The 13,790-nt window shown below is 61.3% G+C and overlaps 1 protein-coding gene across 3 annotated transcripts in view; it reads right to left on the minus strand.

The window, feature by feature from the left end:
• USP37 (ubiquitin specific peptidase 37) overlaps positions 1–13,475 on the minus strand; it is a 98,462-nt gene extending 84,987 nt beyond the window's left edge. For all 3 annotated transcript variants that reach the window (XM_039913507.1, XM_039913504.1, XM_039913505.1), the window contains exon 1: positions 13,269–13,475. The gene's annotated coding sequence lies outside the window, so the exon portion shown is untranslated. The remainder of the gene's footprint in view (positions 1–13,268) is intronic.
• Positions 13,476–13,790: the final 315 nt, after the last annotated feature.

Genomic DNA, 13,790 nt, shown 5'->3' on the forward strand with positions numbered 1-13,790 from the left:
GGTCTAGCGGCTAGAGCCCGGGCCTGGGAGTCAGAAGGTCACGGGTTCCAATCCCGCCTCTGCCTCTCGTCGGCTGTGTCACCTTGGGCAAGTCACTTCACTTCTCCGGACCTCAGCGGCCTCATCTGTAAAATGGGGGTGGAGACTGTGAGTCTCATGTAAAACAGGGACTCTGTCCAACCTCACTGCTCGTATCCACACCTGAGCTCAGTACGGTGTCTGGCACAGAGTAAGCACTTAAAACCATTATTATTATTATTATTATTATTATTATCATCATCATCATCACCATGCAACAGGGTTGGTAGTCACCATCCCCGCTCACAAGGAGCTTAGGGTCTAGAGGGGGAGAGGGACAAATAAATTACAGATGGCGGAGACGGCGGAGTATAAATAACAGACCGGACGGGGACGGATTGAAGACGGGAGCGAGGGAGTGGGGAAGACTAGAAACAGGTGCTCTAAGGGCTCAATAAATACCTTCGATCGAACTGTATATTCCAAGTGCTTAGTACAGTGCTCTGCACATAGTGAGCGCTCAATAAATACTATTGAACGAATGAATGACTGGACAGGATCGGGGGCGTAAGTAACGGGACGGTTTCCGAGACGGGAGGTGTCGCGGCTGGGCCCCATCTATCTATCGATCCGCGGTATTTAAGCATCATCATCATCATCATCAAAAAATTAATATCTCACGCTTCGTTCCTGGGTTGATTGGGACAAGAGAAAGGTAGGCAGGGTGGCCTGGCGGACGGAACCCGGGCCTCGGAGTCAAAAGGACCCGGATTCCCATCCCGGCTCCGTCCCTTCTCTGCTGGGTGACCTCGGGCGCGTCACTTCACTTCTCTGGACCTTCGGCTGCCTCATCTGGAAAACGGGGATGAAGACCGTGAGCCCCGTGGGGGACAGGGACGTCCCCGTTAAGACCGCGAGCCCGTCGTTGGGCAGGGATGGTCTCTCTCTGCGGCCGAACTGTCCATTCCAAGAGCTCAGTCCAGTGCTCTGCACCTAGTAAGCGCTCAATACGTACGACCGAATGGACGCGTGGTTCAGTGGAAAGAGCCCGGGCTTGGGAGTCGGAGGTCGTGGGCTCTAATCCCCGCTCCGCCACCTGTCAGCTGTGGGACTCCGGGGATGTCACTTCACTTCTCCGTGCCTCGGTTCCCTCATCTGGAAAATGGGGATTAAGACTGTGAGCCTCACGTGGGACGACCTGATGACCCCGTATCTACCCCGGCGCTTGGAACGGCGCTTGGCACGTAGTAAGCGCTTAACAAATACCAACATCATCATAAGTATTATTATTATGAATAAAGTCCAACTGGACTAGCCTGTATCTACCCCAGAGCTCAAGTACAATGCCCGGAACAGAGTAAATGCTTAAGAAATGACATAAAAAAAAAGGGAGGAAAGGTAACCAAAGTCCTAGCAGGTTTCCTTTTCTTCATCTCTATCAGTCGCCGGGCCACTCCGACGAGCCGTGACTCAACGCCAGAGAGTTTTTCACCACTCTCACCTTCCCTTCCCTCTTTTTCGCCACTGACCGTCCCGTCTCTCTTTTTGCCACTCTGATCTTCCCTTCCCTCTTTTCGCCACGCTGACCTTCCCTTCCCTCTTTTCGCCACGCTGACTTTCCCTTCCCTCTTTTTCCCCACTCTGACCTTCCCTTCCCTTCCTTTTCGCCACTCTGACTTTCCTTCCCTTCTCTTCCGCCACTCTGACCTTCCTTCCCTTCCCTCTTTTTTCGCCACGCTGACTTTCCCTTCCCTCTTTTTCCCCACGCTGACCTTCCCTTCCCTCTTTTTCGCCACTCTCACCTTCCCTTCTCTCTTTTTCCCCACTCTGACCTTCCCTTCCCTCTTCTTCCCCACTCTGACCTTCCCTTCCCTCTTTTTCGCCACGCTGACCTTCCTTTCCCTCTTTTTCGCCACCCTGACTTTCCCTTCCCCCTTTTTCGCCACCCTGACTTTCCCTTCCCCCTTTTTCGCCACCCTGACCTTCTCTTCCTTCTTTTTGCCTCGCTGACCTTCCCTTCCCTCTTCTTCCCCACTCTGACCTTCCCTTCCCTCTTCTTCGCCACGCTGACCTTCCCTTCCCTCTTTTATCGCCACGCTGACCTTCCCTTCCCTCTTTTATCGCCACGCTGACCTTCCCTTCCCTCTTTTTCGCCACAGTGACCTTCCCTTCCCCCTTTCCTCCCCTCCTCACCCTCCCCGGCTATCAAAGGCAGACGAGGCCCGCTTCCTTCGGCTTCACAGGTGACTTCCCCTCTTGCCCCACCGTCCAACACCTGGCTCGCCCTCTTCCTCGCTGACCTCCAACTCCCATTCCCGACCATCACTTAAACCGCGCCGGTACGCTCTCTCGCCCCGATCACGGAAACCGGCTCTCTTCTGGAGACTCTCGCCCGATCGCCCATCGGGAGAAGCAGCGGGGCTCAGGGGACGGAGCCCAGGCCGGGGAGTCATTCGTCCGTCCGTCCGACCGCACTTCCCGAGCGCCTGCTATGTGCGGAGCGCCGGACTGAGCGCTTGCAACGGACAACCGGGCAACAGATAGAGACCGCCCCCGCCCGACGACGGGCTCGCGGTCTAAACGGGGGAGGAGGACGGCAAAATAGAACGCAACAAGTAGCCCGGCCGTAGACAGCGCCGAGATGAATAGAATCGTAGAGAGGTACACCTCGTTAACAAAGTCAACAGAGTAATAAATATATACAAATATGCACAGCGCGGGGGGCGGGGAGCAGAGGGCGGGAGGAGGAGGAACGGGGAGGGGGAGCGGAGGGAAAGGGGGGCTCGGGTTCCGGGAAGGCCTCCTGGAGGAGGTGAGTCGGAAGGGCCCGGGTTCTAATCCGGGCTGTGCGAGCTGGGGCAAGTCACTTCACTTCTCCGGGCCTCGGTTCCCTCATCTGGAAAATGGGGATACGGAGACTCGGAGCCCCACGGGGGTCGGGGACCGTACCCGACCTGATTAACCGCTATCGACCCCGGCTCCCGGAACGGGGCTCGGCCCAGAGCGGGCGGCCAACGGGTACCACGGCCGGTGTGACGAGAGGAACGAGGCCAAAACGTACCCCCGGCCTAGAGAAGCACGAGAAGCGGCAGGGCCTCGTGGCCAGAGCCCGGGACCCGGAGGGTCGTGGGTTCTGATCCCGGCGGCGCCGCGTGTCCGCCGGGTGACCTCGGGCGAGTCACCTCGGCGCCTCCGTGACCTCGCCCGGAAGACGGGGATTTAGACCGCGAGCCCCACGGGGGCCGGAGCCCGCGCCCCACTCCATTTGCTTGCGCTTCGGTACGGCGCCCGGCACAGGGTGAGCGCCTCGCAAACGCCGCGATCGTCGTCACTGCTCTGATAATAATAACGACGTTACTATTTGTTTAGCGCTCACTATGTGCCGAGCGCTGTTCTAAGAGCCGGGGGAGACACAAGGGAACTGGGCTGTCCCGCGTGGGGCTCCCAGTCTTCATCCCTGATTAACGTGTATCGACCCCAGTGCTCAGAACGGTGCTTGGCACACAGTAAGCGCGTAACGGGTATCGTAATTCCTCAGTGCTTAGTACAGCGCCCGGCACGCAGTAAGTGCTTAACGAACGCCGTAATCGTCGTCGTCGTCGTCACAGTGCTCCGCACGTAGAAAACGCTCCATAAATATCCTTGACTGATTTTTCCGCCCGGAGGTCTGCCGTCGTTTAGACCGCGTGTCCGTCGGCGGGCAGGGCCGGTCTCGATCTGTTGCCGAACCGTCCATTCCGCGCGCCCAGTCCAGTGCTCTGCACATAGTCGGCGCTCAATAAATGCTACTGAGTGAATCCCCATTTTCCAGATGAGGTCACTGAGGCCCAGGGGACAATAATAATGACGTCGGTATCGGTTAAGCGCTATGTGCCGAGCGCCGCTCTAAGCGCTGGGGTAGACACGGGGTCGTCAGGTTGTCCCCCGTGGGGCTCCCAGTCTTCACCCCCATTTTACGGATGAGGTCGCCGAGGCCCAGAGAAGGGAAAGCAGCGTGGCTCGGTGGAAAGGGCCCGGGCTTCGGAGTCGGAGGTCACGGGTTCGACGCTGGCAGCCGTGTGGCCGCGGGCCCGTCACTTCACTCCTCTGTGCCTCCGTTCCCTCACCTGTAAAATGGGGATTAACCGCGAGCCTCCAAGCGGGACGACCTGACGACCCCGTATCTCCCCCGGCGCTTACAACGGTGCTCTGCACATAGTGAGCGCTGAACAGACACCAACGTCATTATCACAGCGACTGGCCTAAGGTCACGCGGCAGACAAGTATGCTCCGCTATTTATTTTGTTGTTGACGAGACGTACGTCACCTCGGTTCCATTTACTGCTATCGTTTTAATGAGACGTTCATCCCCCCCGGATCCCCCTCACTGCCATCGCTTCTGTCCGTCCGTCTCCCCCGGCTGGACCGCCGGCCCGTCAGTGGGCAGGGCTGGTCTCTCTCCGTTGCCGACTCGTCCATTGCAAGGGCTCAGTCCGGGGCTCTGCACAAAGTAAGCGCTCGATAAACACTATTGAATATTAGACCGTAAGCCCGTCGATTAGACCGTAGGCCCGTCGAACGGCAGGGACCGTCTCTCTCCGTTGCCCACTCGTCCATTCCACGCGCTCAGTCCGGGGCTCTGCACACAGTGGGCGCTCAGTACACACTACTGAATGCGAGTGGCGGAGCCGGGATTAGAACCCACGACCTCTGACTCCCCGGCCCGGGCCCCTTCCACTGAGCCACGAGGGTCTGGCCTCTCTGGCACCAGGAGAGGTTTGGGATTCTTGGAGGGCCGGGGGGGGGCAGAGCAGCCGGAGGCCGGGGAAGGACGGAGGCGGGAACGGGGAGCCCGTCCATCCGCCGGCCCTGCCGGCCGCCGCCCTCCGCCTCCTCCGACCCTCTCTCCCCCTCTGGCGAGGGACCACCGCTCCCGGCCGACCACACGCCTGCAGAACAATGACGATGATAATAGTAACGACGATGCTAATAACCGGGGCGTCTGTTAAGCGCTCACTACGTGCCGGGCACCGGGCTGAGCGCCGGGGTAGATGCCGGATAATCGGGGTTGGCTCTAAAGCTCCCTCCAGTCTAAAGGAATCAGTGATGACGTCGGTATCTGTTAAGCGCTCGCTATGTGCGGGGCACCGTTCTAAGCGCTAGGGTATACAGGGGCATCAGGTCGTCCCCCGTGAGGCTCCCAGTCTTCATCCCCATTTTACAGAGGAGGGAGCCGAGGCACGGAGAAGTGACTCGCCCGCAGTCCCACAGCTAAGTGGCAGGGCCGGCATTCGAACCCACGACCCCTGACGCCCGAGCCCGGGCTCTTTCCGCTGAGCCGCGCCGCTTGTTGTTCTGTGTCGCGCCACTGGTGAACGATGACGACGATGATGTCGGTATTCGCTAAGCGCTTACCCTGTGCACGGCACCGTTCTAGGCGCCGGGGGAGACCCGGGGTAATAATGACGACGACGACGACGATCATAACGATGTTGGCATCTGTTAAGCGCTTACCCTGCGCCGAGCACCGTTCTAAGCGCCGGGGGGGATACGGGGTCGTCGGGCCGTCCCACGTGAGGCCCGCGGTCTTCATCCCCATTTTCCAGATGAGGGAACTGAGGCCCAGAGAAGGGAAGTGACTTGCCCACGGTCACACAGCCGACGGGCGGCAGGGCACGCGGTAAGCACTTACCACGTGCCAGGCAGCGTGCTAAGCGCGGGGGTGGGTCCGAGCTAGTCGGGTCGGACGCGGTCCCCGTCCCCCGCGGAGCTCGAGGTCTCCGCCCGGCGCTCGGCACACGGCAAGCGCCCAACGTAACGCCACCGTCGTTACCGTTAACAGAGAAGCAGCGTGGCTCAGTGGAAAGAGCCCGGGCTTGGGAGTCGGAGGTCACGGGTTCGAGTCCCGCTTCGGCCGCCTGTCAGCTGTGCGACTCTGGGCGAGTCGCTCCACTTCTCGGTGCCTCGGTTCCCTCATCTGTAAAACGGGGACGGAGACCGGGAGCCCCACGTGGGACGACCCGATTCCCCTGCGTCTCCCCCGGCGCTTAGAACGCTGCCCGGCGCCTAGTAAGCGCTTAACGCATGCCCACGTTATTATCATCATCTCCCTCACACAGGTGAGGGAACTGAGGCGCAGAGGACAAGGGACTCGCCCGGGGTCACGGAGCAGACAGGGGGCCGAGGCAGGGTTAGAATCCAGGTCCCCCTGACTCTCGGGCCCGGGTTCTGATCGCAGAAGCGGCGTGGTTTAGCGGAGAGGGCCCGGGCTTGGGAGTCAGAGGACGTGGGTTCCGATCCCGGCTCCGCCGCTCGTCCGCCGGGTGACCTCGGGCAAGCCGCTTCACTTCTCCGTGCCTCGGCGACCTCACCCGCAGAGCGGGATGAAGACCGCGAGCCCCACGTGGGACAACCTGATTACCCTGCATCTACCCTAGCGCTCGGAACGGTGCTCGGCACGTAGCGGCGGCGTGGCTCAGTGGAAAGAGTCCGGGCTCGGGAGTCAGAGGTCGTGGGGCCTAATCCCGTCTCCGCCGTCGGTCGGCCGGGTGACGGTGGGCGAGTCGCTTCACTTCTCTAGGCCTCGGTTCCCTCGTCTGGAAAACGGGGATCGAGACGGGGAGCCCCACGCGGGACGACCCGATGACCCTGTATCTCCCCCGGGGCTTAGAACAGTGCATTGCACATAGTAAGCGCTTAACAGATGGCATCATCATCATCATCATCATCATCATCATCATTATTATTAACGACAGATACCACCGAATGAATGGACGAATATTCTCAAACCGGGAGCCCCTTGGGGCCAGGCCCACGTCCACGGCTCATCCGTGTCCTCTTTCCCAGCTTTAAGTAGGGCGCTCTGCACAAGGCGTAGCGCGCAGAGCCCGGGCCTCAGAGTCAGAAGGTCACGGGTTCTAATCCCGACTCCGCCACCCGTCTGCCGTGTGACCTCGGGCAAGTCGCTCCGCTTCTCTGGGCCTCGGTTCCCTCATCTGTCAAACGGGGACGAAGACCGGGAGCCTCACGGGGGACGGGGACCGGGGCCCACCCGATTTACCCGGATCCACTCCAGAGGCTAGTACAGCGTCTCACACACAGTAAGCGCTTAACAATTCTGAAATTATCATCATCACTCTAGGCGGGGAGCTCGTTGCGGGCGGGCCGCGTCGTCCTCTCCCCCGCGCTTCGTTCAGTAAATGCGATCGACTGACACGGCCAACTCTTACTATTAACACTATTACAGGGAGGCGGCGCGGCGCGGCGGAAAGAGCCCGGGCTCGGGATTCGGAGGTTGTGGGTCCTAATCCCGGCCCCGCCACTCGTCAGCCGGGTGACTCTGGCCAAGTCGCTTCGCTGGGCCTCAGTCTCCTCCTCTGGAAAACGGGGATGAAGACCGCGAGCCCCGCGGGGGACAAGCCGATGACTCCGCACCCCCCCCCCCCCCCCCGGCGCTCAGGACGGTGCCCGGCGCAGAGTAAGCGCTTAAATACCATCATCATCGTTACTGTTATTCTTTCGGTCGAGCGCAGGAAGGCGAGCCTCTCCCACGGCACCCAAATCAGACACCGTTCCACCCCCCGACACCGCTCGCGACTAGTGAAAGCCGGAGGTTCGGCCTCTTCCCGAGACGTTTTCCCGGTCTGCCGGGAGAGGTGGGAACGGGAATCGCTACTCCCCACAGCCGGCGGTCCTCGCCGGGCAGAAGGGGGGGGGGGGGGGGCGGCAGAAGGGGAACAACAGGAGATCATAAAAATAGCCAGGCGATTTTTCAAAGTCTTAATCAACGTGGCCACAGCTAAATTTTGTTTTCGGAAAGGATCTCTCGGAGGGGGAGCCGAGATATTTTTACTCCTCCTCTCCGGATTTTCCAGCACGGCCCCCTGGACGATAACAACAACAACAACAATAACGTCGGTATTCGTTAAGCGCTCGCTATGTGCCGAGCACCACCGTTCTAAGCGCTGGGGGAGATACAGGGGAATCCGGATGTCCCGCGTGGGGCTCACAGTTTTAATCCCCGTTTTACAGAGGAGGTCACCGAGGCCCCGAGAAGTGAAGTGACTTGCCCGCAGTCACACGGCCGACAAGTGGCAGAGCGGGGATTCGAACTCATGACCTCTGACTCCAAAGTCCGTGCTCTCTCCACTGAGCCACGCTGCTCCTCTGGACGTTCGGGGGCGAGACCCCTTCACAGTTCCTGAAAGGTAAATGGCCCCGTCACTCCCCGGGGTCCTTGAACATTAATTGCTGCGGCCGATTCGTTCGCGCAATTGCATTCACTGAGCGCTCGCCGCGCGCACAGCACTGGAATAGACGCTGGGAAACTACAACCGGGCAACGGGGGGACAGTCCCCGCCCACACCGGGCTCGCGGTCTAGAGGCTCTTCACGACGAGTCCCCGAATTGTCCATTCCAAGCGCTTACTACCGGGCTCTGCACACAGCAATACCAATCACGTTGGTATCTGTTAAGCGCCTACTAGGTGCCGAGCACCGTCCTCATCAGGTGGCCCCACGTGGGGCTCACGCGTGTATTCCCCATTTTACAGATGAGGTAACAGAGGCACCGAGAAGTGAAGCGGCTTCCCAAGGTCACACGGCAGACAAGGGGCAGAGGCGGGATTAGAACCCACGTCCTCCGACTCCCCAGCCCGGGCTCTTTCCTCGGAGCCCCGCCGAGCGCTCGCCGTGCGCAGAGCGCTGGAATGAACGCTCGGAAAGTACAACCGGGCAATAGAGAGAGACGATCTCCGCCCACCCCGGGCTCGCGGTCTAGAAGAGCTTACAAATACCAACGTTATAGGGAAGCAGGGCGGCTCAGTGGCGAGAACCCGGGCTTGGGAGTCCGAGGTCATGGGTTCGAATCCCGGCTCTGCCCCTTGTCAGCCGGGTGACGGTGGGCGAGCCGCTTCGCTGCTCTGGGCCTCGGTTCCCTCGTCTGGAAAACGGGGATGAAGCCTGGGAGCCTCACGCGGGACGACCCGATGACCCCGTATCTCTCCCGGCGCTTACGACGGTGCTCGGCACCCAGCAGGCGCTTCACAAATACCGACATTATTATTAAGATCTTCACAACGGTCTCCGAACTGTCCATTCCAAGCGCTCAGTACCGGGCTCTGCGCATCGTGAGCGCTCAATAAATACGCCCGAATGAAAGAATAGGCCCGGTGAGCTGGGGGGGGGGGTCGTCGGCCGGGCATTCCCGTTTCTCCGGGAAAAAGGAGGAAAACAGTAAGCGACCCGTCAGTGCTCTGCACATACAGTAAGTGCTTAACAACCCCGGCGCTTAGAACAGTGCTTTGCACGTAGTAGGCGCTTAACTAATACCGTCGTCGTTATTACTGAGCGCGCGGGAGAGGCCGATCCGACAATCTAAGACACCTTCCCCGCCCCCGACGAGTTTACAGCCTTTGCCCAGTGCTCCGCACGCGGTAAGCGCTCAGTACGTCCGCCCGAATGACTCCCGTGTACAGAGCACTGTGCTGAGCGCTTGGGAGAGGACCACACAACCGTATAACAGACACGCTCCTTGCCCACGACGGGTTTACAGCCTTAGTGGAGTGCTCTGCGCGCAGTGAGCGCTCAGTACATCCGCCTGAATGACTACCGTGCGCAGGGCACTGTACCGATCGCTCGGGGGAGGACAACGCAACCGTATGACAGCCGCATTCCCTGCCCTCGCCGGGTTTACTGCAGCGCTCTGCACACAGGGAGCGCTCAGTAAATACAACTGAATGAACACTGTGTGCAGAGCACTGTACTGGGCGCTCGGGAGAGGACGACAATCCATCAGACATGCTCCCCGCCCCCCGAGTTAGTACGGCGCTCTGCACACAGTAAACGCTCGGTAAATATGACTGAATGACTACCGTGTGCCGAGCGCCGTACCGAGCGCTTGGGAGAGGACAATTCAACGGTAAAACGGAAACGTTCCCTGCCCACAACAATTTCAGAGTCTCAGTGCAGCGCTCTGCACCCAGGAAGCGCTCGGTAAATCCACCCGAATGAACACCGCGTGCCGAGCACCGTACCGAGCGCTTGGGAGAGGACAATTCAACGATGTAACGGAAATGTTCCCTAAGAGTCTCAGTTCGGTGCTCTACACCCAGGAAGCGCTCGGTAAATCCACCCGAATGAATACCCTGCGCAGAGCGCTGTACTAAACGCTCGGGGGAAGCCAATAACGACACTAAAACGGAAACGTCCCCTGCCTGCAAGCTTAGAGTCTCAGTACGGCGCTCTCCACCCAGGAGGCGCTCAGTATAGCCACCCGAATGAACACCGTGGGCCGAGCGCCGTACCGCGCGCCTGGGGGAGGACAACGCAACAATAAAACGGAAACGTTCCCTGCCTCCGACAATTTCAGGGCCTTAGCTCAGGGCTCTACACCCAGGAAGCGCTCAGGAAATCCGTCCGAATGAATACCGCGCGCGGGGCGCCGTGCCAAACGCTCGGGGGAAGCCAATTCAACAATGAGACGGCAAAGCTCCCTGCCTACAACAAGCTCAGCGCCTCAGCGCAGCGCTCTCCCCCCAGGGAGGCGCTCAGTATATCCACCCGAATGAACGCCGTGGGCCGAGCGCCGTGCCGCGGCGCTTGGGAGAGGACCAGGACAACGCGACAGCAGAACGGAAAGCTTCCCTGTCTACAACCGTTTCGGGGCCTTAGCTCGGCGCCCGCCACCCAGGAAGCGCTCAGGACATCCGTCCGAATGAAGACCGCGCGCACAGCGCCGTGCTGAGCGCTTGGGAGAGGAGAGTTCGGCCGAGCCGGAAGGCGGGTTCCCCGCCCGCAGTGAGCTGACAGAGCCCAGAGGGGATCTCTCCGGATTTCTCCTCTCCCTCTCCCGTCGCCCCCACGGGCCCAAGGCGAGCGCCCGGTGGGCGTCCGCGTTCCGCGGGCGCTCAGCACAGTCCACCGCCGGGCGCCCGGTCAATCCTCCGCTCGTCGGGACGGCCACAGAGCGCCTCCGAGAAGCGCGGGTTCGAGCGGAGGCGGGAGACGCGCCCCTGCCAGGGGGCGAGGTTCGGGCCCACCCGTCCTACGGATTCGGCGCCTCCTGGGTGCGGAGCGCCGTACCCAGCGCTTGGGAGAGTCCGATACGACAGGGAACGGACACATTCCCCCATGGGCAGCCACGCCAATAAATAAAACGGGTAGCCCGGCGGCTCGCGGCGGGGAGGGGGAGGTCAGGCACCCCGTTGCCGTTGGCTCTACCCCAGGCGCTCAGTACAGCGCTCTCCACCCACGGTCGGCGCTCAGTACGTACCGCCGGCCGGCTGACCGGAACGCCCCCGCCGTCGGCTCGGTCGTACTTATTAAGCGCCGTGCGGGGCACCGGACGAGGCGCCTGGGGGGGAGTCCAGTACAGCAACAGACAAGACACGTTCCCAAACCACAGGGAACTCTCCGTCTAGAGGGGCCGGGGGGGGGGGGGGAGGGATTGTGTGTGTGTGTGTACAACGAGCTTAGAGTCTAGAGGGGTGGCAGGGAGGTGTGTACTTGTGTGTGTGTGTGTGTGTGTGTACCACGAGTTTACAGTCTAGACGGGTGGCGGGGAGGGCGCGTACCTGGGTCTGTGCGCGTGTAACACAACGCGTTTGCAGTCTAAAGGGGGGGCAGGGAGGTGTGGACGTGGGTCGGCGCATGTGCGCGTCTGCGCGTGTACACAACGACGAGCTTACAGCCTAGAGGGGTGGCAGGGAGGTGTGGGGATGTACATGTATGTGTGTGTGGTGGGGGGGGGGTGTCTGTTACATGTGCAGGCACGGGTGTGTAGGCCACAACGCCCTTACAGCCTAGAGGGGTGGCAGGGAGGTGTGCACGTGGGTCTGTGTGTGTGTGTGTGTGGGCGCGCGCGCAACACAATGAGCTTACGGCTTTGAGAAGTGGCAGGGAAGTGTGCACGTGGGTCTGTGTACGCGTGTGTGTGCCACAACCGGCTTACAGCCTAGTAGAGGGAGGTGAGCACGGGGGTCTGTGTGTACCTGTCTGTGCGCGCGCGTACCTCAACGAGCTCACAGCCCAGAGGGGTGGCAGGGAGGTGTGCACGGGGGTCTGTGTGCCTGTTTGTGTAGTGTGTCTGTGCGCCACAACGAGCTCACAGCCCAGAGGGGTGGCGGGAGGTGTGCACGGGGGGGGGGGGGGGGGGGTCTGTGTGTACTTGTCTGTGTGTGCGCGTACCTCAACGAGCTCACAGCCCAGAGGGGTGGCAGGGTGCACGGGGGGGGGGGGGGGGGTCTGTGTGCGTGTTTGTGTAGATGTGCGTGCGCCACAACGAGCTTACAGCCCACAGGGGTGGCAGGGAGATGTGGACGTGGGTCTGTGTTTGTGTAGCTGTGTGTAGGCGTGTGCACGTACCTCAACGAGCTTACAGCCTAGTAGTGGTGGTGGCAGGGAGGTGTGGACGTGGGTCTGCGTGTGTTCGTGTAGCTGTGTGTACGTGTGTGTATGTGCCACAACGAGCTCGCTGCCCTGAGGGGAGGCGGGGAGGTGTGCACGTGGGTCTGTGTGTGTGTGTGTGGAGGATAATAATGTTGGTATTTGTTAAGCGCTTACTATGTGCAGAGCACCGTTCTAAGCGCTGGGAGTGTGTGTGTGCGCCACAACGAGCTCACAGCCCAGAGGGGAGGCAGGGAGGTGTGCACGTGGGGTCTGTGTGTGTTTGCGTAGAACTGTGTGTGTGTGTGTGTGTACCCCAAAGAGCTCACAGCCCAGAGGGGAGGCAGGGAGATGTGCACGTGGGGTCTGTGTGTGTGTGTTTGCGTAGGACTGTGTGTGTGTGTGTACACCCCAAAGAGCTCACAGCCCAGAGGGGAGGCAGGGAGATGTGCACGTGGGGTCTGTGTGTGTGTGTGTTTGCGTAGGACTGTGTGTGTGTGTGTACACCCCAAAGAGCTCACAGCCCAGAGGGGTGTCAGGGAGGTGTGAACGTGGGTCTGTGTGCGTTTGTGTAGAAGCGTATGCGTGTGCCAAAAGAGCTCACGGCCCAGAGGGGAGGCAGGGAGGTGGGCACGTGGGTCTGTGTGTGTGTGTGTGTGTGTGTGCGCGCGCGCCACAAGGAGCCTACAGCCCGGAGCAACGGCAGGGAGGTGTGCACGGGGGTCTGTGTGTGCGTGGGTGTACCCCAAAGAACTCACAGCCCAGGGGGGTGTCGGGGGGGGGGGTGGACGTGGGGTCTGCGTGGGTGCGTTTGTGTAGAAGTGTGTGCGCCTCTGTGTGTGCGTGTGTGTGTGTCCCCGGCGGGTGGGGGAGGGGCGGCCTTTTTACCTCAGGCGGCTCCGCGGTCCTCGACGGTCCGCGACGGCCCCGGTGCGGGGGGGGGGGGGCGGCAGCAAGAGGAGGAGGAAGAAGAAGAAGAAGAAGAAGAAGAGGAGGAAGAGGAGGAAGAAGAAGAGGAGGAAGAGGAGGAGGAGGAGCGGCCTCCCTGACCGTCCCTGTCAGGGCGGCCGGCTGATGGCGGGAAGCGGGCGGACGGGCGCGCGGGCGGGCGGTGGGGCACGTACGCACGCAGGCAGGCACGCGGGCACGCACGCACGCGACGCCACGCACGCGCGGGAAGGGGCGCGACGAGGCCCCCCCCCCCTTCCCCCGGCCCCTCTGCGCCTGCGCCCTCCCCCTCCCCCCTCTCCCTCCCCCCGAGGGGTCCGGGCGGGTGTGCGCAGGCGCGGCGCCTCCCCCGGCGGCCTGGGCTCCCGGCGGTTTTTCCCGCCATCCTCTGGGCCCGCCCGGGCGCCGCCGTTGGGCCGGTTGGGGGCCGGAGGGCAGAGGGCAGAGGGCAGAGGTCGGGGG

The sequence above is a fragment of the Ornithorhynchus anatinus genome, chromosome 1 (genome assembly GCF_004115215.2).
Source record: "Ornithorhynchus anatinus isolate Pmale09 chromosome 1, mOrnAna1.pri.v4, whole genome shotgun sequence".
Lineage (NCBI taxonomy): Eukaryota > Metazoa > Chordata > Mammalia > Monotremata > Ornithorhynchidae > Ornithorhynchus > Ornithorhynchus anatinus.